We start from the raw sequence: 25,126 nt of genomic DNA, 5'->3' as shown, positions 1-25,126 counted from the left end.
CAGGTAAGAAAACTAAATGCTGAAAATAAGTTATTATATTAATTTAAGTGTGTGCACTTTCCTGCAGCCCTCAGTCGGTAAAAGATTTGATTCTTTAGTTGAATTGTACATTATTGTTATGTTAAAGGCAGAAAGGTTCTGGACATTTTTTTATTTATTTAAAAAAAACCCTGCTAGTTAGCAGAGGTGTGTAAATCCACAGTGTCTTCAAACATGTTCTCCATTTTTAGTGTGATACTGCAGTGATGTTATCCACCCACAAGCAAACAGCCAGCTTTAGTTTCATATGACTGAAAAGGTCACTTTGTTGCTTCAAATCACATTTGATCGCGCCCATAGCATTTACCAAAGGAGCAGCCTAAAAAAACCTAAACAAATACAAACTCCCTCTTATTTCTCTCTCTCTCTCTTCCTGTTGCTCTCATCCTGGATCTTCACCTTCCACACAACCTTCTTGTGATTTTTGTCCTCACCATTTGTAACAGTAAATGACTCACACCTTTCTGGCAACCTGGCCCTGTGGGCTAAATTCGAAGCCTCATGTTTGTGTTTGCACAAACACACTTTCATCCATCTGTACATGTGTTCCTGCAACCCACACGAAATCAAATCCAGGTATTATGTATTTAAAGTGGCAGCCTGCTGCTTTTGTTTCTCCTTTTCTCCTGTACCTGTCGGGGGGCCTCCGATTCTGCTTTTTAATGAGCAGAGGCTTTCCTCACACTCGCTTTGTCTTGTGTACTTGTGTTTCTGTGTCTGCGGCACTTGTACTGACCATCAGAGACATGCTGCTCTGAGTCCCAGGGCTAATTGCTGCTGCTGGGCTGATAGTCTTTCAGTGCTACAGTCTCATTGACTCCCTGGACTCCAGGGGGGTTCCCACCGGCACCCACAGACAAACAAACTTGGGCGGACAATCAATAACGGAAGCAAGACTTACCGCTCAGCACAGCTGCTGATTAGGATTCAGTGGGAATTTATGTGCGTGTGGAAGCTTCACTCAGCCCCTTGGTTGCTGGTTGTAAGTGATGTTAAATATTAGTGTCAAGATGACATGAATAACACCAAGTTATTGTTTTCCATAAGACTTCACAACAGTAAAAAGAAACTTTAAAGCTCAGAAGTTTCCTCTTAAAGCTACAGTATGTAGCTTTTATGAAAAATCTGCTTTTTATATATTTTTAAAATTCTAACCATGTAGTGACGGATAATCTATTGAATACTCCTAGTGCTATTGTTTCTGTGTAAAGATATGCAAAACTCCCAGTGAAGAACAGCCAATCAGAGCCAGGAGGAGCGTGTTAACGCTGTCAATCAAACATGTGAAAGCGTTGCTAAATGTGCTTATGAAGGAGAAACCATGCTAACTAGCCTTAGCATTCATGAAAGGCTCAGGGAGAGTGTGAGCATCAAGTACACAAGCTTGATTGCTTCTCCTAGCTCTGATTGGTTGTTTCTGACCGAGCTGCATTTCTGCAGTCAGTTCTGGGAGCAGTGAGAGAAGGCAGAGGAGCTCAGTTTTTTTCACATTGTGCACCATAGTGACAATTATAATAAATATGTAAAAACTTATTTTTATTTAAAAAAAGTACTAGTTCCACTGGCAGACCATTTCGCTTATAACGTGGGTAAAACATCTTCTGTAATTGGAAAAAAATCTGCCAGTGGGATTAGTGCTTTTTTTCAATAAAACGGCATTATTGGCCTTAAAGAATATTCTATAACTTGCTAAAAAGTTACTTTAAGTTAGTTTGTCTTAATTCAAGTGTCCTAAGATGTTTGCAGTAGAAACTTTTTAGTTACTTTCAGCAGCTAACAACAAAATCAACATGCATAATGGTTTAATTTAAAGACTTCTACCATTTTGAAGTGTACATTTTCTGAAACCTTTGTTTCAATTGGCCAGGATGGGGACTGAACCCATGAGTCACAACGATGATCTTGACCAAGCGCTGGGGAAATGTCAAGGTTGGCCGACAGATTGCCTCAAAGCAATCAGCCTTGTCTTTCTGTGTGCCGACAGTGTGAGCTCTCCGTCTCTCTCGCCATCTTTCCATCACTACCTCTTTCTTTCCCCCGTCCATCTTTAGTTTCTCCTCTGCTGTGTTTACCCGGGAGGGGTAAGACATGTGTCATGGAGGATTGGCAGCGGGAGGGATGGTGTTGGTGGCGAGGGGACGGGGATGGCGGGCGGGTCGTCAGGCCCTGCTTTGAAGTTTCGTTTCTGACGTGCGGTGGGGGCCCAGAGTGAGGGACTTGAAAGCAGCGACCGTTTCTGCCTCTGTGACATTTGAGCACGGAGCAGCGTGACCTGCTTGTGTATGCTGGAGTATGTACTCTACATATAGATTTATATGTGAACATGTGGGTGTATGTGTGAACAAGAGAGCCTCTCTTCTTCATAACAAGTTGTCCTCCAATCCACAAGTGCTTCTAGAGGCTGAGTATGAGATTTATATTGAATGCAATGAAAAAAGGAGACACTATTTTGGTCTCCAACATTTAGATTTGGACATGTGAAATGGCTCTTAGCTGCATGTAGCAAATAGATCAACAGTAGAGAAACATCATGGCTAAGTGTTAGAGATGGGTAACATTTAAAACCTCAGACTCGTCTCCTCCAGCAACCAATCGTAAATAGTGTAGAACAAGGGGATAAGTTTTACTAAACTGGCCCTTTCATGCATGAATTATGATCCTTTATGTCCAGGTTTTTTTCAGGACATAAAGGAAATTGTTTTTGATTTTCTTAAGCCACAAAAAAAGGTGGCGAAAGAAATTCTAGGTTTTCTCTAGGTGATCATTTTTAATTTTCTCCAATTACAAAGTTGTTATTTGGAAAATACACCAGTATTGTTAGTCTTTAGTGTTTACATGTCCTCTACAGAAGAAGACGGGTCTTGGATATTCCTGAGTTGGTCGGCATGATTTTTCATCTGCCATATTGGGTTTAACAAAAATGTTCTTGCACTTGCAATAGTGTATTGTATGAGGCACTAGAGTCCACTCCAGTGGTCAGTGTGCATTTTTGACATAAAAATCCAAAAGAAGCACAAAAAAAGGCTTTTAAATAGCTGTCCACTGCAGTGGCCTCTTCACTATAAACACTGAACTTACAACGTACATTTTCATTTAATTCCTTCAACTCTCATGCATAGTCTATGTGGCTAAGGACACACAGCTTTCTTTGGATTAGCACTGCATGCTTCCCCAGTGCACCTGAATGGCTTTCCACTGTTGGCTTCTTACACATGAAAGACTGCACCGTAATGCACCACACAGTGTCTTCAACCCCAGCCAAGCAACATCAAAATGTGCTTTTTGCCTGTCTTCATCCTCTGCCTCATTGTGCTGTGTCCGCCTTTCTGTCCCGCCTGGAAATGGTGTAAACAGGTGTTAACATGCCGCCCCACAAGATGCCACATGCCGCTGTGTCATGATCTCCTGAACAGCTGTCTCCCACCATCGTGTGTTTGTGTGTGTGTGGTTAAATGTGTGGGTCTTTACTGTACAAGTTATAAATGGCTACAAAGGGGCATCGGACTCAAAGAGGGGCCAAAGAATGAATAAGGGTGTTTAACTGATCACAGAGAACTTGAAAGCTATGGCTTTCAAAACTACTGCAAATGTCAAATATAGTGGCAGTACTCTGCAAAGACACAAAATCTTATTGAATATTTTCTGTTTAGTTTCTAGTGCAAATATCTTTGCACACTTGAAATAAGACAAAACTAACTTGCAAGTAGCTTCTCAGCAAGATACAGGATCTTGTTTTAAGTCAATAATTCTTGAATATGGACTAAAAATTACTGGTTTTATTGGAAGATATTTTTTTCTTTCAACTAGACATTATTCCCATGTTATAAGTGAACACAAATCCCAATAGAACTGATACTTCTTACATCAATATTCAAGAATTACTAACTTCAAACAAGCATCTTTATGTTGCTGAAAAGTTACTTGCAAGTCAGTTTTGCCTTATTTCAAGTGTTCTGAGACATTTGCACTTGAAAGATGTGCTTGGTAAGCTTTTGTGTTTTTGCATTTTAGCATCATGCAGTGAGAAAATTATCTTTTTTAATATATTTACTTAAGTTGTAAAGATATATATGGCATCAGTACTGTCATATATGACAGTACTGCTGTCATATATGTGGCTGCAAAGACTCCACAGAAAGCTGCAGAAACCAAAATTGTCTTGATGTTCTTCTCAATCAAAAGTCTGTAATTTTATTGTGACAATTTATCAAAAAGAAATCCCCCAAAAAACATGAAACAATGTGTTAAACAGCAGCTTATGCTACCATGTTTGCAGTATGTGTCCATACTGCAAACATATGGACACATACTGTATGTGCTTCTTATTAGTTATTCAAATCAAGCTTCTAATTAAAGTTTTTCAGTGATAAAAGTTACGCTGTCATCAATCACACAATGATCAACTACAGTGTCGGAAAATTGATTTCACATTTGCACTTTTTACCACCTTCCTGTTACTCTCCATCTCAATATATTTTAGCAAACTGTGGTGTTGTAAGCACTATCTGAGTTTATTATTTTCAAGACTGTTTTTCATCATTCACAAATCAGATTAGGCCATCGGTCTCTTGTTTATTTCAGGCTGCAGATTAAGAATATCAGCAGCCTGAAGAGATGGCCAGACACTCTGACTGTGGGAATGGATTAATAAAATAACCAGTATGACATTAAAGCTGAATCATCTTAACAGACAGAATTATGATGTAATATTATGGTTATAGTTACATTTTAGGCAAAGAACAAAAAACTAAAATCAAAAGCATTTTAGTTGTTCAAAATAATCCCACACAATATTTTCCCCACAGTCATGAACAGACTGAAGCCCAAAGGCTTATTTTTCTGTTTTTCCAAAACAAACATTTGATGTCTCAAATAATTAAAGCCACTTTAATCTTTGATTATTTTATACTTTAAATGTTTTTGGAAATCATCATCGTGCCGCTGTCTTATTTCATAACATATTAGCACAATTAAGAATAGTCTAATTCTTAACTCAACATAGTGTCTAGAAAGCACAGGACTGAACCAGTAATTGGTTCAGCATATTTTATTTATTAGTCTAGTTGGTCTTTTCTGTATTTTTAATAATTCTATTTATATATTTTAAGCATTTCCTAAAGTTTCACTGTGTATTCTGAAAGTATTTTAAAGAAAAAATATTGTAATTCAACACCACGGATAGATATAATTTTATTTTACATACTTGTCTGTCACGTCCTTCCATGAGTATCATCAACGAATCTATCAACCTTTAACCTTTAAACCCAGTAAATAAATAGGTCTTGATATTAAACCTTGTGGAACACCAAATGATATGAAAATGAAAAGATTAAAAGCTGATAACCAGCAAGAAAACTCCTAGAGATGTTGATCAATTTCCGCTAAACTTTAAGTATTTTATCACATTTTATTAGTTGATGTGAAACATCTAATAGATGAGTTTGTTTTCGGTTTCCTTAAACCGTCATTCAATGAATCTCTGTTGGCATAAAACAACAAAAAGCCATTTCTCTCAGTTATATTTCTACTGCAGCAGATTCTAACATTATCCTCCCAGTCCCAGTGTGATGTCCTAATTTGGTTTCACAGCCATACTGTTTCTATTATTACATTCACCTACAGGGCGACGCGTCCTTGTTTTTGCATCTGCCAGAAGAAGTTGGCTCTAAAAGCACGCCTGGTAATCTGCCATGAATGTGGTGACATGCTAGATTTAACTGTGTCATCAGAGCACACCTCCTTACCTTTCCACCCAGACGTGCTTGCACACATTCACGCTCGCATTTGGCGGATGAAAGGAAGTGGGGAAAGGTCGCGTCTTGGGGCGAAGTGGACGAACTCCAGAAATAGACATCGGAACTTCCAGCGACGGGGTTGGGAAAAGTTTCCTGTGGGACAAATAAAAGGAAGATCAAGGTTGAGAAGAGCTGGCAGAATCTTAGTGCAGCTTTTGTTGAGAAATTTTGGGACATCCACAGGCATTCAGTATCACACACACACACACACACACACACACACACATCACATGCACACAGTTGCACACAAACTGTCTTTTGTTTGGCGCCACTGCCAAGTGGAGTGTCAGTTTCAAAGTGGGAGCCTTTAAGTGGCGCCCAGTGAGCCCGCGGTAGTGTTCATGTCATGGGCAGTTGGCTGCCGGCTGTACGTGTGTGTGAAGTGAAAGTGTGTGTTTCTTGTTTATGTGGGTATCACATGTCTGGAGGCAGAGGAGTGTAACGGCCAACACGAGGCAGGGCTGCTGCAGGCACAGATACGTGATGGTAGACTGACCCTGACTCAGGGCACACACTTTTAGGTATTAAGCTTCACACACTGTATTTTCAATACATTGCATTCTACATTTAGTTTTATGATCAGAATTTAAAAACAAGCATCAAGTTTTTGGGGAAAAAAATGTCAAAACTGCAAAAAATTCAGCTTGCCATTCTTGGGATTTCCGTATCATTTAATGAGATACCAGAGAACCTGCCAGAGAGACCAGAGTTTTCTCTGGCACAGTCTAGTGTTTCACTGCTACAGGGCTTAAATTCACTCGTCTGCTTTGTGAATTAATTAAGACTTACTGTGAATGACTAATGCTTAATATTTGAGAGATTTTTGAGTTTTCGAGACCTAAAATATGAAATATGTGAATCTGACATGACTGTAGCTGACTTCCTACCTTAGCAGACTGCCTGACTAATCATAAGTATTTTTGTCTTGTTTCCAGTGCAAATATCTTAGCACACTTGAAATACTTTTTATTAATATTCCAGAATTATTGACTTTACCTGAGCTGATATATCTTGATGGAAACTTGTTTGTAAGTTAATTTAGTCCTGTTTCAAGTGCACATAGATATTTGTACTAGAAAGTAGACACACAAAAATAAAATCCTTGGTAAGATTTTATGTTTTTGCAGTGCGACCAATATAACCATGCTTTACCCCGGATCCCAGAGGATTCATGGAAGTCAAGTCAACGATAAAACATATTGACTGGATCAACATGTATATATGTTGAACAGTATCATAAGATTATGATTATTAGATTATGCATGTGAAACTCAACCGTAACTTGTTTCTATTGCTAATCCAGTAGTTGAGACGCCTGACGGAATGAGTAGAAAATATCAAATGCACATTTCAGCAACAAGGCAGTTCAAAGTGCTTTACACCAAATAACATAATACAGTAATGTTGTGGAATATTATTGTGGAAATGGAACTGTGTCATAACAATCATAGAAAGAGTCTTCAGTCAGAATCCTCTTTAGATTCACTGCAAGACTGACTGCTACTGGAGATCCTTCCTGTCCACATCATCATCTACAATGACTCTTTGGAGATACTTTGATGGTATGAGTTATAACATCTAATTTCATTTTGGGATGAAGTTTTTTTGTTTTTTTTTTAATTGAAATGCAAGCAGATAACATTTTATTTTTATTAGTTTTTGGGAAGGCACTATAAGCCGTGTTATGTGTTTTACACAGGACTGTTTCGTACCAACCCACACCTAATGCCACATCACTAGAGAAGCAATGATCCAGTGAATTTGTCCGAATTCTTCTAGATGTGACCATTTCTGCATCACATTCCTGTAGTTATCTGTTTTGCCCTCTACCAAAAACCACTCAGCTGCCCCTATTAAGCAAACTGTGGCCGAGGCTCACTATCTTGGAAAGCACTTTATTTTAAGCCCTTCAACAGTTTTGGTCATTTGCATCCTGGGAGTCCGGAGCAAAGGTGGCGGTTAGGAACACGCACACGCACACACACACACACACACACACACACACACACACACACACTTCACCCTGATAATGGAATTTTAAATGTTCTGCTCCTTATTAACTTTTTAGTTTATGAAAAATCAGGCCTTTTTTCGCCATCCACGAGGCAAAGCCACTGGTCCGTGTCGCTGTTGCAGATTAATTACTTCTCTGTGTCGAAGAAAAAAAAGAGGGGGATAGCAGGAAGAGGAAGAAAGTAAAAAGCTGTCTGCAGTTTGAAAATGGCAAGATATATATTTCTCTCCTCTGACGTTAATACATCTTCAGTTTGGCTGGCAGTCTCTTATCTGCAGAGCGACTCAGCTAAGTTATAGGCCCTGGTGAATTTTGATGATGACTGCAGGTCATCCAATGAGAATACCCAATAAGGACGGCTCTGGATGGTGTTATACTCCAAGGCCTGGCCCTTATTGACTCCAACACTGAACTCTTCCTTGCTGTACACCTTGTTCCCTTCACCCAGCCTCCTCACAGCTGACAAAAACGATTGCAGATTTCCATAAATTTTTACACTTTATATGTTTTAAAGGCATATGAACAAAAGGTCCCTCAGTCAAACATTGTCAATGCAACACAAGAGGAAAGGTGTAATGTTGCTGAAGTAATTGTGTTGCTTGGCTGTGTGTGCCTTCCTTAAATAGGGATAAGCATTCAAAGTCATGCCCACATTGAGCCTCAGCTGATTGGACTAACATTTGTTCAGCTTTGAACTAAAACGAGACTTTCATTACAAGAAAATCCTCAGTTACGCTTGTGCCACAGGAAGAAGGAACATCTTCTTCCTGTGATCTGAAAAGTATATTTATACACTGAGCGAGACCAATTCATTGCTAAACTTTCCGAGAAGTCAACCTCCCTCTGACATTTCGAGGGAAACAAGGTCACCGCTGTTTCATGTTCTTGCTGAATTTGAAACAGTTCCTGGCGTGAATAGATGATTGCTTTATTCAGATTTGTCCCAACACAGGTTTTAAACCAGAATAAATATATCAGGCCCTCAGCTGCCTCATTCACTCTTTTAATTTTTTCCTTCTCTCTCTTTTTTTTTTCTTTTCCAGCAAGGCGAGAGTGCCAATGAATAATTGAACAGTCCCACAGTCCAAATGTCACAGCAGGGAAAATTGTTTGTGCTGGCTGGTAATTAGAATTTCATTGTTTGTTATGTAGGTTTAAAATTCCTGTCATTCTACATTCCACCTTATGATGGCAGAAATCTCAGCGCTGGTCTATCTCGAGACACAGAGATGGAGAGATGTCATCAACAGACTTGCACACAGCTGACACAGTCGTTTTTTTAACTCCTTCTTTATGGCCAAAGATCTTTTACTCCTCACTTCTTTAAATGCCATTAATAAAATCAATTTCTCTTCTCCTTTGAGTTTTTGCTGCTGGTACAGAGTTGTGAAGAAGGGTTTTCCTCTTACAGGTTTCTTCTTCTTTTTTGTTGCACTAAAATGTTTTCGATCATCCAACTGATTAAATATTTCTGACGTTGCATACTTTAAAATGTTATGTTTCAGTTGAGCTCAGAAAGGCATCTTACAATAAACTCCTTCCAAGGTTTTGATACAAGTGGTGTGAAGTGAAAGAAGGTCAAGTAAAAGAGAAGGTTTTGTACGTCAGTAAGACAGATTCTTTTCATGAGGACTCATATTCGTGGTTTTCTCTCTTTAAGCAAAAAGAAATGTATAAAAATCATTTGCCAAACACCAAAGTTTAACTAGGATTGTTTATTTTCTTTTACGAGTTTGTCTAGAGACTCAGCTTTAATTGATTAGAGAGATGTTTTAGAAATATATGCAGGAAACATTTAAATGGGTCTTACCTTGTTTTTGGTCAGCAAAGGTTTGGATCTTGACATTTTTGTTCAATTTCCTCATTGAGTCTTGGTGGAAGCATCAGGTAATTACTCAATCATGTTCAATCATGAAATCTGACCTTACCTGAGAAAAGTGAGGCCGGCTTTGCTGCAGATGTTCTGGGTTATTTTTTGACCTCTGGAAGAGTCATAAATGCATTTATGAAGTAATTTTGTTTGGCTGCTCTACAGTTTTGTGTTTATTCAGGTATATTAGCTTCATGTTTCTCATTTTACACAATAGAACTACAATATTTTGTGATTCATCAGATTAAATGATTATGCATCATTTTATATCATCTTTTAAAAATTTATACACATCAAATGTGTTTTAATTTTGAATTGAGGAATATTTTAGTTTGTTTCATTAAACCATTAAACAAATTCACTCCATATATGTTTAGAAGTGCTGCAAACACGTGGCATGGTTATTTTAAATTGCTTTTACTCTCAGGCTGTACATTCTCTTTCCACTCCTTAACAAATTTAAATTTTTACTTGGAGTCATATTGTTTCTTAAAACAAATAAAGTAGAAAAAAAGCAAAAACCGGAAATATCTGCAAGGAGACAGATACTTTTTCATTGAGCTCTCTATTACTCTGTTACATTATTTCCATATAAATTGCATTGTTCATGAGGTTGATCTTGCTTGATTTATGTGTTTAGCTTTTTGGATTTGAAACTGTGGGAGGAATGCACACATCTCCATTCATGCCCATGTTGTGACATGTTTGAAAAATGTATTGTGCGTGTGGATTTGAAATGGTGTGCTCTCTCCATTTTCCAGATTTTGAAGCAATCTTTCCTACATAAAGAAGAAAACCTTACTAGTCAACCTGTGGCTGGTTCCTAAGAGCTGGATAAATGAACAGATGTCACTGATTAAAAAATCAATATTGGCTTTTTCTGAGTCCCACGTCTTACACCTGAACTGATTTCATGGTGAAATCAGTAGAAAGAAATGTTGACTTTATTACCATTGAAGGTGAAGCAGAAACGTACTGTCTGCAAAAATTGCTCTGTTGTTTTTTTTTTCATCCTTTATGAGCCTACATATGGCAGTTTTGTTTCTGGATATTAACTCTTTTATTTTGTGCTTCTGGTCTCCATCAGCTCTCTGGTGAATGGCGCAGACCTGCTAGCTAACAACAAAGGGAGATTTTTCAGCTGAACAGATGACTGAAACTCTCTATAAAGCTCTGCCAGGCTGAACAAATTAAGAACCAGTCATTAAAACAGAGCTTTTATTCTCTATAACAAAAATAATCTCTTTAGCTGCAACAGCAGCAGTTTATTAAAACAGTAAATTGTGTGCCTGTAGGTGTCCTTGAAGGGGAACTAGGGCAGCAGCTGATGATTGAGTTCTTTTGTGAATTTCTGTCAACTTACAAGTGCTTAAGCAAATTGCTACCAGTGACTTGTTGTAGCTTTTTGTGAGAACAAAGACGACGACACCTTCAGTCTGTCACCATGAGTACAAGAAAAAAGCAAACATGCCATTGTCTTCCACGTTTGTGCTGTGAGGATTATTGTGAAATTAACTAACATCGACTGATGTTAATGCAGGTATATTGTGCGTTCTTAGCTTTTATTATCAAGAGTTACACAGTAACGGCTTGTATTGGGGAGTCAGTGTAAGATTTACAAAGACAGTTGGCAACTCTGTTTTTGCAGGCTGTCTGTTAATCACAAATGATTCTCTAACCCTTTTTGCTCCACCTGCCACATCTCTTTACATCGTTTCCCATGTTTTATTTCTGTATTTTTCAGTTCTGTTCTTCTTTCCCTATATAAAGCACCAGCTTTGTCTCTCTTGATCTTTTGAAGCCTCCATCTTTCCCACCATTACTCCCTTTTGTTCTCGCTATCAGAAAGAGAGGAAGCTAAGTGCAGCCTGTAGGTCAAAAAGCTCAGTGATTGGCTCTCACTTACTCCTGTCTCCCGAGTGCTTGGAAATCACTGATTGCAGGAAACCTTTTCTAAACTGTACAAAAAGACTGAAAATTTGAATTCTTCACATAAGGATTCATATATGTGGTTTATGCTCACCTTCCCTTTCAAACAACCTGCCATTCTGTTTGAAAGCTTTTTAATTCATAATCTTTCTGACTTTCACCTTTTATCTTCCATTACCAATGTCGGAATGATGAAAAAGATTAAGGCCCATAAAATCCTACATCATTCAGTGGGTGAAAAACAGACATGGAAAGTCTCTGGTGAAACACTTAAAATAAAATCCAGATAATTTTACATCACTTTTAGAGGAACAGTTCTAAACAGGTTTAGTACTAGATACATAGTTTACATCAACATCTTGGAAATCCATCACAGCCAAGTTGTGTCAGAGAACCATCAACCACTTCGACTGTCATGTTGGGTCCTACCGGGCTCTGTTCTCTGACCGGTTTGTTTCCCACACATTTATGTCTGTGTACCTGGTAGAAAGCACACAGATATGCTTGAGTTTTATATGTGATGAATAAAAGAGAATCTTTTCTTAATCAATAATAAACTTGGCACATTTAACAACTTTAACCAGCTTTTTCATGCCTTTCGCAAGTTGCACTGGATTACCAGTTTTTGTAAAACTCCCCAGAATTCCCTCTGGTGGTTGTTTTGTCACATTGTTTTGGTTACTGGGACAAATCCAAGATGGCCGAATGTAATGCCAAAGTGTTCTGATATCAACCTTAATATGTTATTACTTTAGGCAAGATTTGCCTTAAGTATGGAATATGATAAAACTTTTAATTGTAGATTTATTTTTTGTGATGATATTTACACTTTATGGAAACTTTTATTTTAGCTTGCGGTAAAGAAGAAACAGGTTAGTTTGTGATGCTAGCTGGCTAATGCCATGCTTTATATAGTTCAGTTTTACAATGGTCAAAGAAGGCAAAGGTCAGAGCCCATTCTTTAATAAATCAGCAAAAGGAAAAACAAATCTGTTTACTGGAGCATTGTTATTTTACTGTGTTGCTGGTGAAAGCTAGAAAAATATCAGTTATTCTGCATTGTCCCTTTTAGAAATAAAAAAAGAAGGAAGGTGGTGACTACTATTTATGTGCATTATGGAGTTTGCAGTAAAACTGTGTAATTCCACGTTCTTTGCAGTTGTGAACAGTTTACTTTTTCTTACACTTTGAGCTTTCCAGATGAAAGAGAAGCTTTATTTTCTTCTCTGTGAGTTCAATGACTGCTCTCTCATATTTTCTCCTCCCTCCTTTACCATTCACATGACACAGAAGTTGTATTTTGCCCTTTCAGCTGTCAGTCGGGCTGCTTTATGTGGAGCTGTTGAAGTGGAGACTTTGTCCTTGCTCTCTCTGAAAGCCTACACCTGGGTGACACCCGGACCTTGGGAGATTGGCATCAGATAGTTGGGGCTCTTTGTGTGGCTGTGTCAAAGCACTTAGCATGGTGTGACATGTTGTGGGCCTATTGATGGTAAAGAGGCACTACCATTCCCAGAGAAACTCCACGTCAGTGGGATGTGGAAAGCTACATTGTGAATCAATCATTTAAACACGAGCTTTAACAGGAGAAAACACAAGGCTTTCGTCTCCTGATCAATATCCAATTTGAATCTCTTGTCCCTTTAATTTGCTTACATTATCTGTTACCATTTGCTGTGGTCTAAAAAAAGGAAGGATCGAGCTAAAAGAGAGAGTGGAGAAAGACAAAAGGGAGCGAGGAAAAGCCTGCTTCATTAGAACATACTCTTATGCAAATCTTCCCTGTAAATTAGCTGTCAAATCAATCCCCTAAACCGTCTTGAAGCGTGAGTTTCTCCACCGCAGCGGAAGCTCAGGATTTGGCCGTCGAACCCCAGCAGGAATAGTTTTATCTCCTGCTGGTAGGATTCAGTGCCAGCTTGTCTACCCGCCTGCATGCCCCCCCCCCACCTTTGGCGGCCATTGATTAAACCTGAGCCAACCTTTCTCACCTGGCAGACATCCCCGACATTGACCTCTCCCAGAGAGCCCGGTGCGGCCCACAAACGGGTTCCTACAGCTGCCAAAGCACAAAACTCAATCTGCTAAACAAGGAGGGTATCTTCTGGTCAGCAGTTTCACACCGGGTCAGGCAGGAAAGTTTATGAAGTTTGATCAGAGCTGTATCTGCATAGATGCTGTCAATATTATCCTTCCTGTTATAAAAAGATGCAACTTCAGCTGTAAAGAATGAATTCTTTGGTTACGTTCACACAGCAGGGCTTGATGCTGAATCCCATTTATTTTGCTGAAATCTTTTTCTTTTTTTTGACTGGTAAACTATTCATATGACTGGTAGGAATGGTTTCCCCACAGTGAGAGAAGAAGAACGTCGACACAGCATTGTGTTGCTTACAGAAGTAAAAATGGATGGAGGCGTTTATGGATCAACTTAAAAGTTTATTCAGCAATTGTCACAAGATGTAGGAAGCTAATAAAAAGACCCCACAATTAATAGCAACTGCTTTTTGTGTACTGACTGGAAATTTTGTAGGTAAGTTTGTTTGGATGTGTAGTCGGAGCGAGGAGTGGTGGGATTGTGATGTGATGTCCTTCCCCAGATGTGTTTCCATTAAAAACGTGCACAAAACTTGCTAATATTCTGCAAATATCGAAAATACACAATTTCACAATTGTTTCACAAAAAGTTCTGTTAAATAGGACATGTATTTAAAATCACATGTGAATAAGTGATTTCATGCAATAAGTCTTTAAAAAATACACTGCGCCATCATCCTCCTTCCACTTCCTGTCGTCTTCTTTGTGTTTCCCACCAGCAGTAACATCCGGTTGTTGATTTCATGACTCGTGTTCCTGTTGCAGTTCAACAAAATACACTAATTTTGACTTTTTTCTGCATTGTCGTGTGTAACACTTTTATTCAGTTTTTCTTTTTTGCTCTGCTGCCTCTTTTATGTTTTGTTTATGTCAAAGCTTTCATTGAAGTCCACCTATTATTCAATATTTCTTACATGCACCTCCAGGTCCGTCCCACGCTCCGTCGGCTGTCTCAGCCGGAGCCAGTACGCTGCCTGCAGCAGACAGGCACCGTCATTGTGTTAAATACAGCAGAAGACACACAGGGCTGTCTGGTAGCGTGTGGTAACATCTCCCTCTGACTCTCCCACGCTGTGACTCGTACAGCCTACATGTCGTCCCTCTTATCGGCCCGGCTACAACGGGGCCAGTGTCCGGTGTGTGTGTGTGTGTGTGTGTTTCACATCTGTCATGAATAGATGTGTTGTTTCTCACATGCAGCTGTTGATGTCGTCATATGAAAGCCTCAGCTGTTTGTCTCAGCCTTTGTATTGTTGGTCAGCAGGTCTTTCTTTACAAAATGTCTGCAGCATGTAGATGAACACAGCAGTGTGGAGGCTGCACAAGTCCAACGTGTCCCTGTCTCCACAACTGTTGGAGCCGTGAATCAATAGGCTGACAGCCTGGGCTGCAGGGTCAGGGCTACAGTTAGATATCTCCAGCATCGCATCATGGGACAGAGCCCCCCGGCAGCGCTCACACGCTCCCGCTGTGTCTTTCCCGCTCTGAGACAGGGTTGTGACCTGCTAAATTGGTCTCTCTGCTGTCCTTATCTGAGCCATTTCTTCAAGGTTGGAGCTGAAACGGGTCCCAAATGGACCGCCGGGGCGTCCTTTCACTCAAACAGCGCCGTGGACCTCTGACCAGAAGAACGGAGTCACGACCCGCATGTTCAGACCTCTGAAGGACTGGCTCCAGTTTTCAAAGAGGAGGGGGAAAAAATCATGGCTGTTTAACTCTGCCTGGGAGTAATGTGTCATTTTAGGGTCGAGAATAATGAACGATCACAAACGGATCACACAGCATGTTGTTGTCATATGCATCGGGATTTTACATGATAGATCGGTGGAAAGAAAATTTATTTAATTTTAAGACTGAAAATAATACAATAATAAATGGCCCACTAAATAAATCCATACATTTAAAACTTCACCATCTGCTTTGTTCATACTATGAAAAACCAGAAGGTCGTCATCTGTGAATATAAAAGTTCACACATTTTCAGGTTTTTATTTGTTAACTTTCTGCCAGTTTCTCTGTTTTATGATGTTCTGTTGTATAAAATCCAGATGAGAGTGGAAGTGTGTGGTTGTTTTGCTTGGTTTGTCCTTTGCCTGGTTTCTGTCAAGCGATCTGTTTGTTTTTAAATGTGAGAAGGAGACAGAGCCGAGGACAGAGCAGGAAATCCTCCAACTCTGATTTCCACGGCTCTTTTGTTTACCTACAGTGATGAATCTCATCCCTAATGAAATACAACAACGCTCCTTAAGAGGGAGAGATGTGCTCCGTCATGCGGCAAATTCCTCATCTGAGCTCCAAGGAGCAAACACATCCATGCCTCATTCCAAGAGGAGACTATTGGGGTCTGAGACGTTTTTTTTCTACACCGGCAGGTTAAAAACTATACTGAAAATCTGTCCTCTCTAACTTCCAACTCTTTTTAGTGTAGTAGAGTTAAGCAACTAAATATTTCTACTCCGTTTCATTTGTTTTCTTTAGTTTTATGCTTTAGAAACAATATGCTGGGTGAGTTGATGTTTGCATCAGCCTCTTATTATCCACAAAAATGTTTCTTAGCTCCTTGTGCTACAATTTATTTATTTATTTAGAGAAATGAGGATGGCCTCGATGGTGCATGCAGGATGGTGGCCACCATGTTGTGCAGTGGGAATCATCTGGAGCTCTTTCTCTTTCTCAGTGTTTTTCCTCCTGAATAACATGGATTATTTACAAACTAAACTACAGAACTACAATCTAGAGACTGCTTTTAGTTTTTCCCCGTAGCAACGTCTCTGAATCCACCTGCACGCATTAAACCCTTTTGTCTAGATTACAAAAAATTTAATTGTGATTCTTTTTCCCACTTTTCTGCTGCTCAACAATAAATTAAACATTCAGTGTTTTAATTGGACAAAGGAAGTAGTCTGATTTTTGTAGAAAATTATATGCAAATTATTGTAGATCCAAAATGTAACATTAGTGAAAGAAACATACATGGTTTCATATTATTGAAAATGTGGCTGTTTGGCTTAAGACGTTTTTTTCTCTTTACTGCATAACAAGGACAGGATTTGAGTAATTATTTCTTCCAAAGCATTCATTGTATTTAGTCAAGTTTAATAGCCTTCAAACATCAATTTTCTGTAAAAGTCAGTGGATCCTGCTCATGATGTGGAAAATAAACACCAATATTCCCTGTAATTCCAATTATTTGTCATTCTTTGTCAGTGAAAGTCTGATGCACGGAAACTTTGATAGCGTTCATCTGTATCACCATATAAAACAGTTGAAATGGCCGGGAATGTCCTTCAGGTCACACCTTGACAACGCTAGACTTCATGTGGGAATGTTTTCCTCCACATCTCCAGCTTTTGCATGGCTGGATATTTATTTCACTGGAGCATTCTTGTTGTTACCCTGATAATTCCCCCTCCTTATCTGTAAAGTGTAGGTCATTGAACACAGATCCATCAATGACAAACTCTCTCTCTCTCTCTCGCGCTCACACACACACGCACACACACAGATAAATGCAGCACATTGGTCTCACACAAAGCCACAATCATGCTCATTTGGCCCCTTTTATCTTCCTGCAAGAAATGTGGCAGGTTGTGATAAAGTCTAACCCGAGTATGTTGAAGTATGCGCACACACACACACACACACACACACACACACACACACACCTCTGTGGGATTTTTGTGTTGCTGATGGACACAGAGCTACATCTGGTCACGCTCTCTGCTTGTTGAACATATCACACCGTACAAACACCCACAGCTCAGGTTGAATAAATGTTATGTCTCAATGTCTGCAATCAAATGGAAGTAAACAGATATTTATAAAAACATCTACCATCAGTCTCTCTCCCAACACTAAGATCACACTAGATTTGACTTTTTGAGAATGAATCGATCAAAAAACATTTTTTTATGCTGTGATAGTGTGTGTACTTCTTGTTATTTTAATGCAAGATTTGTGTTGTTTTTCCTCCAAATCTACTGACGTTCTGCAAAAAAAGCTTCCAAGCTCGTTCCTGATTTAAACCTTCAGAAAGCGTTTTAGTCTGAGTTGCATTCTGGCCAGGAAACGGCTGTTTGTGAAAGGATTTCCCCGTCACTCAGGACGGGACTGGGGAAAACAGACACATGGAGCGGTCCGATTGGTTCCATAACTGAGTCCGGACCACAGTCAGCACTCCTTACTCTTCTGTTCTGGTGTTCGAATCAATCCAGTTATTCCTTAATTCTCTGAGTACAAATTACACACATTTCAAACTCCTTATTGAGCAATAAATGTTTAATAAATAAGTAAATAATATTCCTACAATATTTTATTAAAGTGTAAATATCCCAGATATGGAGTAAATACATTTTATTTGTGATAAATATACAAAAATCTCTTGGTCCTTCTGATTCAGATGTATTTATAAGCAGAATAAACACTATTTACTCAACGGCCTGAGCTCCTGTTAACGACAGCCTGATTATAAATCAGGACACTCCAGCTTTGTACAGTGCTGAAGAGAACTCCCTGGGATTCACTTACAAATATTAGCCTTATTTAATTACCTTATTTTGCAGCTGTCTGTGGAAATATTAATTCCCAGCCTTGCTTTACCTGTGTACACAGCCCCAAAGTGGGTGGGAGACACACATACACACAGAGCCCCCGGCCCTGTGTAATCCATCATCCTTCACACACACACACACACACACACACACACACACACACACACACACACACACACGCAGCCCCATTTCTCTCTGTGGATGACAGAACACAGACCTCATCTTCAGCCTCCATCTCTTCCACCGTCTTCCCCTCACTTACATAACACATTTATCTATCAAACAATCCCACTTTGTCCAGAACAGGAGAGGATCAGGGCCACTGAAAAGAAAATCATTCACTTTTTTTTTTTTTCTCAGAATTTGGATTTTAAACTTCTGTGATCAAACGTCAAAATTCAGAGGATAAAATCACAATTCTAAGATTAAAATTAAATTCTTAGAAAAAAAGTCAAAATTATAACTTTAATCTCAGAATTCTGAATTTTTTGTCAGAATTCTGAGTTTAATTTTCTGAATTCAGAAGTCTCCATTCTAATGTTAAAATTAAACTCTGAGAAAAAAGTCTAAATTAATAATAATAAATTTAATTTATAACGCACTTTTAATTAATAAAAATCTCAAAGTGCTACAGTGCTAACTTTAGTCTCAGAATTCTGACTGTAATGTAAAATAATGTTAGATTATTTTTGCTTTTTTTAGGGGCCCTAATTTTCTTCCGTAGTCCAGACCATTCCACCTCTGATGTTTGAAAATACTGGAAACATAGAAACAAACTCCAGACAGAAGGAGTGACAGAGTGAGAAGAAATCCAGGTGATACCAAGCATTTGTCCATCCTTTCTCGCTCCGATTTTAGCATGCTTCACAGCACATAATGACATCTCCCTTCTCCCCTGAAGCTTAAGAGAAGACAGAAAGTTGGAGGAAAAAGTGCAAATGTGTTGTTATATTGATGCAACCAAACCCCTGCACCCCCAGCCCTTCTCTCTTTCCTCCAACTCTCTCTATCTGACTCCACTCCTGTATTCTCCCTCCGCCTGCGGATATGCCTTCCTGGCTCTGTTAATTTCTATTGTCAGCAGGTCTGTGGAGAAGCAGCCAATCAGGTGCGAGCGTCAGCCCCTGGGCTTGCAGACACTCTGCAGCTCCAATTTAAAGGTCAGCTGATAAGCGGCCAGATTCATGCATAATCTGGGCTGCTCTGTAGGCAGACAGGCAGGTTAAAAAAAACCCTCTCAAACTTTTGCATTTATTGTATTTTTCTACCTGAAAGATGCTGCTTTTGCCATTATTGTTCCATCAGGTCTGATAATGTACTTTCACTAATTGCTAATTACTTGAGAAAAGTGCCTCAATAAGAGCTTGGCAATGCTTTTGTTGATTTGTTCATTAATTTGTACAGAGTGACTTTTGCAACGTGAAGCACTTAGGGGAATTAAGGGATGCTCTCTTTAAGTGGCAGAAAGTCCTGAGGCTGGCAGTTTGCTTTAAATGAAATAGAATTTGGCATCTTTACTGAGGCAGTCTGCCACTTTAACAAGCACATCTTTGATTGCTGCAGCGTCCAGAGACTGGCCAGCTCAACTTTTATAACTTTACTTACATTTTCCTTGGTCTCACTGCGGCTGTTGGGCCGTGTTTTGTTTTAGTTTAACTTATTGTACTTTAATGTTGTAGTTCTTATGGCATGTGGTTATATTTGCCTGCGGGATCACAGAGCTGTCAGTTGTTAAGTACATTGGAAACACAAAAACTACTAACCAGAGTTAAAATGCCAGGATGAGCAAAGCTTTTTCAACCTTTAGTTTTTTAGTCCGACATTTAAAGTTGAAGTTGCACACGTGTTAACATCCTTTATTGTCTTGATGAAGCATCTCTGTTTGATGTTTAATCTTTTTGGCCAGCAGACACTCGTGTGGCACATCTGGGTTTAGCTTGAAATTTGCTTTTCTCTCTTTACAAAAATGCAAATCTGTTCGATTGCTCCTGTGTCCCCTGGTCATAGGCCTCTGTTGATTTTCAATCAGATTTATGTGCTCTCAGTCTGCCATTCTGAATAAAATAGAGTAGAAATATTCTTTAATGTGGGGAAGTTTTAGTGTGCTGGCAGCAAGTTAAAGATAAGTAGAAGCATGCATAAGACAGAATATATAACAATAAAATAAAGAATAAGAACATAAGGAACATAGAACTATACAGGTTTTAAAAATAGTTTTTCTGTAACAAGCGCAGTGCACTGCACAATAAATGTGCAATCACCTCTGCCCTGCTCTGCTCCTATCAGTCACACATCCCAAATGATCTGCACTTGACTCACCCTGCGGTTACAACAAGCGACAAAATGGAGGTGGAAGAAATTACACCACTTAATCAAAAAGGGTCCAACATTGAAAGCAGTAAAATTGATTAAAATGATAATCGAGCTTACTTCGGACTCGGGCTCCAGGACAATGTTTGTGTGTTTGGGTCGGGTTGAGTTGGATATTTTTGGCTCAATTCTCTGATATATTGGGGTTATTTGAATGCAAAGCACACTATTTTGTTTTTGTTTTTATATATGATAACTATACGGTTTTTTAAAAGTAAATACATCTCTGGTGGCGATCTCATCAGCAGAACGTTACCAGTTTCCTATCATTTTTGTTGCATGTCCAGGTTGCAGACTGAGGTTCTCACCTACCATGCACACCACTGCTTAAAGCAATTTCTCATGTTAATAACTGAACATATAGCATATATACTGCATAATAGAACCAGAATTTCTCAGTCTCTCTAGGGCTCCTCCTTTCATTCCCTCTAATCCAAGTAAGCACTCAATTACCTAATTGGATGAGTTATAAGGGCCCTTTTCTCTCCCCATCCCCTCCCATCTCAATGAGATTAACACACTTTAATTAATGAATTTGGGGCACTTCGAAATGATCCGCAGGACCGTCCCGGCTCCAGGGACCTGACACGTGTAACACAATTATCAAGCAGTCGAAATTAGACAATAGAGTTAGGCGAATAGTGCCAGGATTAGCTGCTTTTGTAACGCACAGGTGATTGCTCCTGATGGGCCTTATGAGAGTCACTTTGCTGATGTTCCTCTCCGATTGAGTATATGTTTGGTGGAGCCATGTGTGTTTGTCAGTGTGATTACGCGTCTTGAACGCACCTTCATGTGTATTTCGAGTCCCTGGCGATCTGAGAGCTCCGTATCATTGTGTTTGACATCTCTGCAGGGAGCCGGCGACAGACAGAGCTCTGGTGTGTGCAGAGTTTTTGTCCGGCAAGCTTTGGATCAGAATTCACACCCTGTGCCAGGCCGCCTGTCTGCTTTCATAAACAGGCACACCGTCACTCACAGGCCCTCCGCTTAAATGGGGGGAAAAAGGTACTGTTTCCCCAAATAAACTGCAAATGGCATTTCTACAATCTCCTGAACTTGTCGTCCCTGGCAAGGACACGCAGGATAAACAAAAGAAATGAAATAGATTTTCATTACCTGTGTCTGGATGCATAAACATCCCTGGATCTCTGGTTGGGAATTGTTTAAGATTGTCAAGATCCTTCGGCATGGCAGTAACAAAGCCTGTACACCTGTCATCTTTGTAGTCTGTCTCCTGTCTGTCTCGGTTGTTTGTGTCTTTGGAGACCCACATCCTATCACTGACCCTTCTCAGCATGTTTCCCTGACAGAGGAAACCTTATCTCCACCTTTCAAACAGGCACGTCAGCATGTACAGTCCTCACTATCTCTAATGGAGGTAAGTGAACCTGATTCAGGCTTTCTGATGTATCCCTCCTCCTCAGGAAACATCCTGTGACCCAACATCCACCCCTACAAATAGAAAGAGAAACACTTTTTATGAGTTTATGGCTGAGTTTATAGCTGGGTGGTTAAAGTTGTCTCACCTGGAGAGTGAGACGACTTTAAATCTGAGTAAACAAAGACAACATGGGGTTCCTCAGGGCTCCATTCTTAGGCCACTTGAATTCATATCTTTCCCCCTTTTCTGAAAATCTGAGTTGTGCAGAGACAGATTTTAAACAAGGACTAAAAACATCACAGTTTACAACAGCTTTTTTAATTTTTTTACTTCATTTCTTGTATTTTGTTGATTATCTTGTGTGTGAATTGTGCTAGAAAATCTTTTGTACTTTTTCCTCATCACATTTTACTTGAATTATAAAAGTTTGTTTTTAGTGAAATCAGTGATGATTTACTTTCACGTTGAACAGTCTTTGCAAATCAAATTTTTCCTGGAGGAAGTCAAGAAAAAGTCAAGAAATAAATAATACCTTAGTAGTTTAAATTCTTTGCACTTGGACTCATTTCTCTACAAATGATTATTACATTTTATAATCACAGAGTGTCTGGTTTTATTCCCAACAAAAGTTCAAGTTTTTTGTTGTAATTTTCTTTGCACTTTTTAAATTCATGCTGATTAACACCTTAACCCCTCTTCACGGTGAGGTGGTAATTTCATGCGCTTTTCTTTAAAAAAAATAAAACATAAAAAGACTCACCTGACAAAACTGTTTTAAATTCCCATGTTTGTTATGTAAATCTGTAAATATTCATTTTCATAAGCAAAGCTTAACTGGACCCAAGCGACATCTTTCAACTCCATTATGTTTTATTAAAGAGACCAGTCCATTTTATGTGAACAATGCAGCATCTGATTACACTGAACTCAACTATAAAGCCTGAGGAAAAAATGTTTCTGCCTGCAAATGTGTTTCTACTGTGTGCAGAGAAATGAACGGAGCAGATTTATTCTCCTATTTACACACGACGGACCTCAACCATTTACTCTACTGCAGCGTCGCTGATGGTTCGTTTTCATTTAAGAAAGAAAACATTAATATTTAACCAGGCTCCCGGCAAAGTGCGAAAGCTCAATGTTGTCATAATTAATACATTGCAGCTTCATCTGTAAATAAACTTGCACAGAAACAGGCTACCATTATCAGGATTTGTATGTTTGTGCATGTGGAGATCGCCTGTGCAGAAAGTTCTCATGATGCAGACTTATTTAGCTTCTGCATCTTTTCTGCCACGCAGACATGCATAATCATACACACACACACACGCACACACACGCACAAATATTTCCCATCCACTTCAGAGTCAGCAGAGGGGATTTTAACGTCAGCGTCCACTTCACACCACGTTCAGGAATGTGGAGTATGAATGTTAAGATCTACTCTGGATCACATCTTAAAGTCTGCATCTTGGTTTCCCTCTAACCTCAGTGTGGTGCATAAAGTCAGCTCTGTGGGGGAACTAAGCAATGACAGCTATGACTAATTTTGGAAATAATTTATATAACATATTTGAAAGAGCATATCTAATGACAAACAAAAGCTAAACGGTGTCAGTGTCAGCAGAATTCAATTCAGCGTTTTACTATATGAAAGCAGGACTGTGTGACCTTTGAAGAATTTTTATGCTTGTCTGCGTAAAAATGTTCTTGTTTTACATTTCAAGCATGTAAAAACAAACAAATAAAAGCTGTGACATCTAAAAGAAGTCAATCTCTGTTGTGGTGTTTAATCCACATCAAGCATCCAGAGTTCTCCTCGTTACTTTATTGTTAAAAACAAAGTTGTGCCTGCTAAACCGCATCCTGCAACACAGGGCCACCTAATTAACTCTATCTCCCCTCTCATTACGAGCCAGGCCTTTCCTGTTATATCTTGTCGTGCTGCGTCTGTTTCCACTCCTCCTGCTTGTTTCATGTATACTTTCTATTTTTTTTTTTTATCTCCCACACAACATGGCTTTCAGTTTTTTCTCTGTATTGTCTGAGTGCTAAAAGCCTTTATGTTTTCCACTGCACAAAGCACATAATGCAGTTCTGGTGTTGACCTAATCTGGATGAATAATTCACCTCCAGGACCGGGCAACTCATGTAGCACCCTGACCCCCCACTCAGCCCGGTGCATGATTGGGACACTTTGCACACTCCCAAAGGAGATCCACCCTCCCAGCCTCAGCTCCTCTGTTCTCCACCACCTCCTCCCATCAAATATTTAGTCAGTGTGGAGGGAAAAGCGAATCCCTGGCACCCCTGTGGCTTTAACTCACTGTCTCAACTCATCTCTTGCCCTCATACACATTGGGCCCTGCTGTTCCTCTCAGTGTTCTCCGTACACACGGAGGAAACAGGCAGATAGGACCAGGGAATGAGTGTCTTGTCAAACATGTTGAGATATAAGCTTTCTGCTGGGAAGCAACTACACTGAAGGCTTTTTGTAATAAAACCTTGTCTGGAATGTCACTGGGTGAATTATGAAGCTTTAACTATTTCTGTATGTTTTTTTGTGCCCATGCATGTACACATATATAAATATACGCAGCTCTGGAAAAAACAAAGAGCCCACTGCACTGAACCCCATTGAAAACCTCCTGGTTATTCCACCAAGTATCGATTTCTGAACTCTAACCGAGTTAAAACATTAGTATTGTTGTTTCTAAATGAATATGAACTTGTTTTCTTTGCATTGAGCTCTGAAAGCAATGCATCTTTTTTCATAATTTTGATCACTTCTCATTTTCTGCAAATAAATACTACATTTTTACTTGAAATTTCAGACATGTTGTCAGTAGTTCATAGAATAAAAGAACAAAGTTCATTTTACTCAAACATAAACCTATACAGAGTAAAATCAGAGAAACTGATGATTTTAAGTGGTTTCTTAATTTTTCCGGGCTGTGACGATTCATCGGGTTAATCATGATAAATCAGTTACTGAAATAACTGTCAGCTAATTTAGTAATCAGTTAATCATTAGATGGGGTGTAGAGACTAAAAAAGGCCAATCGCTGACAGCAATGAAGC

The 25,126-nt window shown here is 39.3% G+C and overlaps 2 long non-coding RNA genes across 2 annotated transcripts; both read right to left on the bottom strand.

Annotated features, from left to right (window-relative positions):
- Positions 1–1,646: 1,646 nt before the first annotated feature.
- LOC107837213 (uncharacterized) lies at positions 1,647–24,872 on the bottom strand. The gene is made up of 3 exons (XR_001663219.1): positions 24,691–24,872; positions 18,893–18,895; positions 1,647–1,658 (listed from the first exon to the last, which is right to left on the bottom strand). It is a non-coding gene; the product is annotated as an uncharacterized LOC107837213 (long non-coding RNA).
- LOC107837214 (uncharacterized) lies at positions 3,008–6,090 on the bottom strand. Its single transcript, XR_001663220.1, has 2 exons — positions 5,784–6,090; positions 3,008–3,374 (listed from the first exon to the last, which is right to left on the bottom strand). It is a non-coding gene; the product is annotated as an uncharacterized LOC107837214 (long non-coding RNA).
- Positions 24,873–25,126: the final 254 nt, after the last annotated feature.

Source organism: Poecilia formosa, unplaced genomic scaffold, assembly GCF_000485575.1.
Source record: "Poecilia formosa unplaced genomic scaffold, Poecilia_formosa-5.1.2 Scaffold123, whole genome shotgun sequence".
Lineage (NCBI taxonomy): Eukaryota > Metazoa > Chordata > Actinopteri > Cyprinodontiformes > Poeciliidae > Poecilia > Poecilia formosa.
The sequence above is the reverse complement of the archived record's forward strand: the minus strand, read 5'-3'. Positions and strand labels throughout refer to the sequence as shown.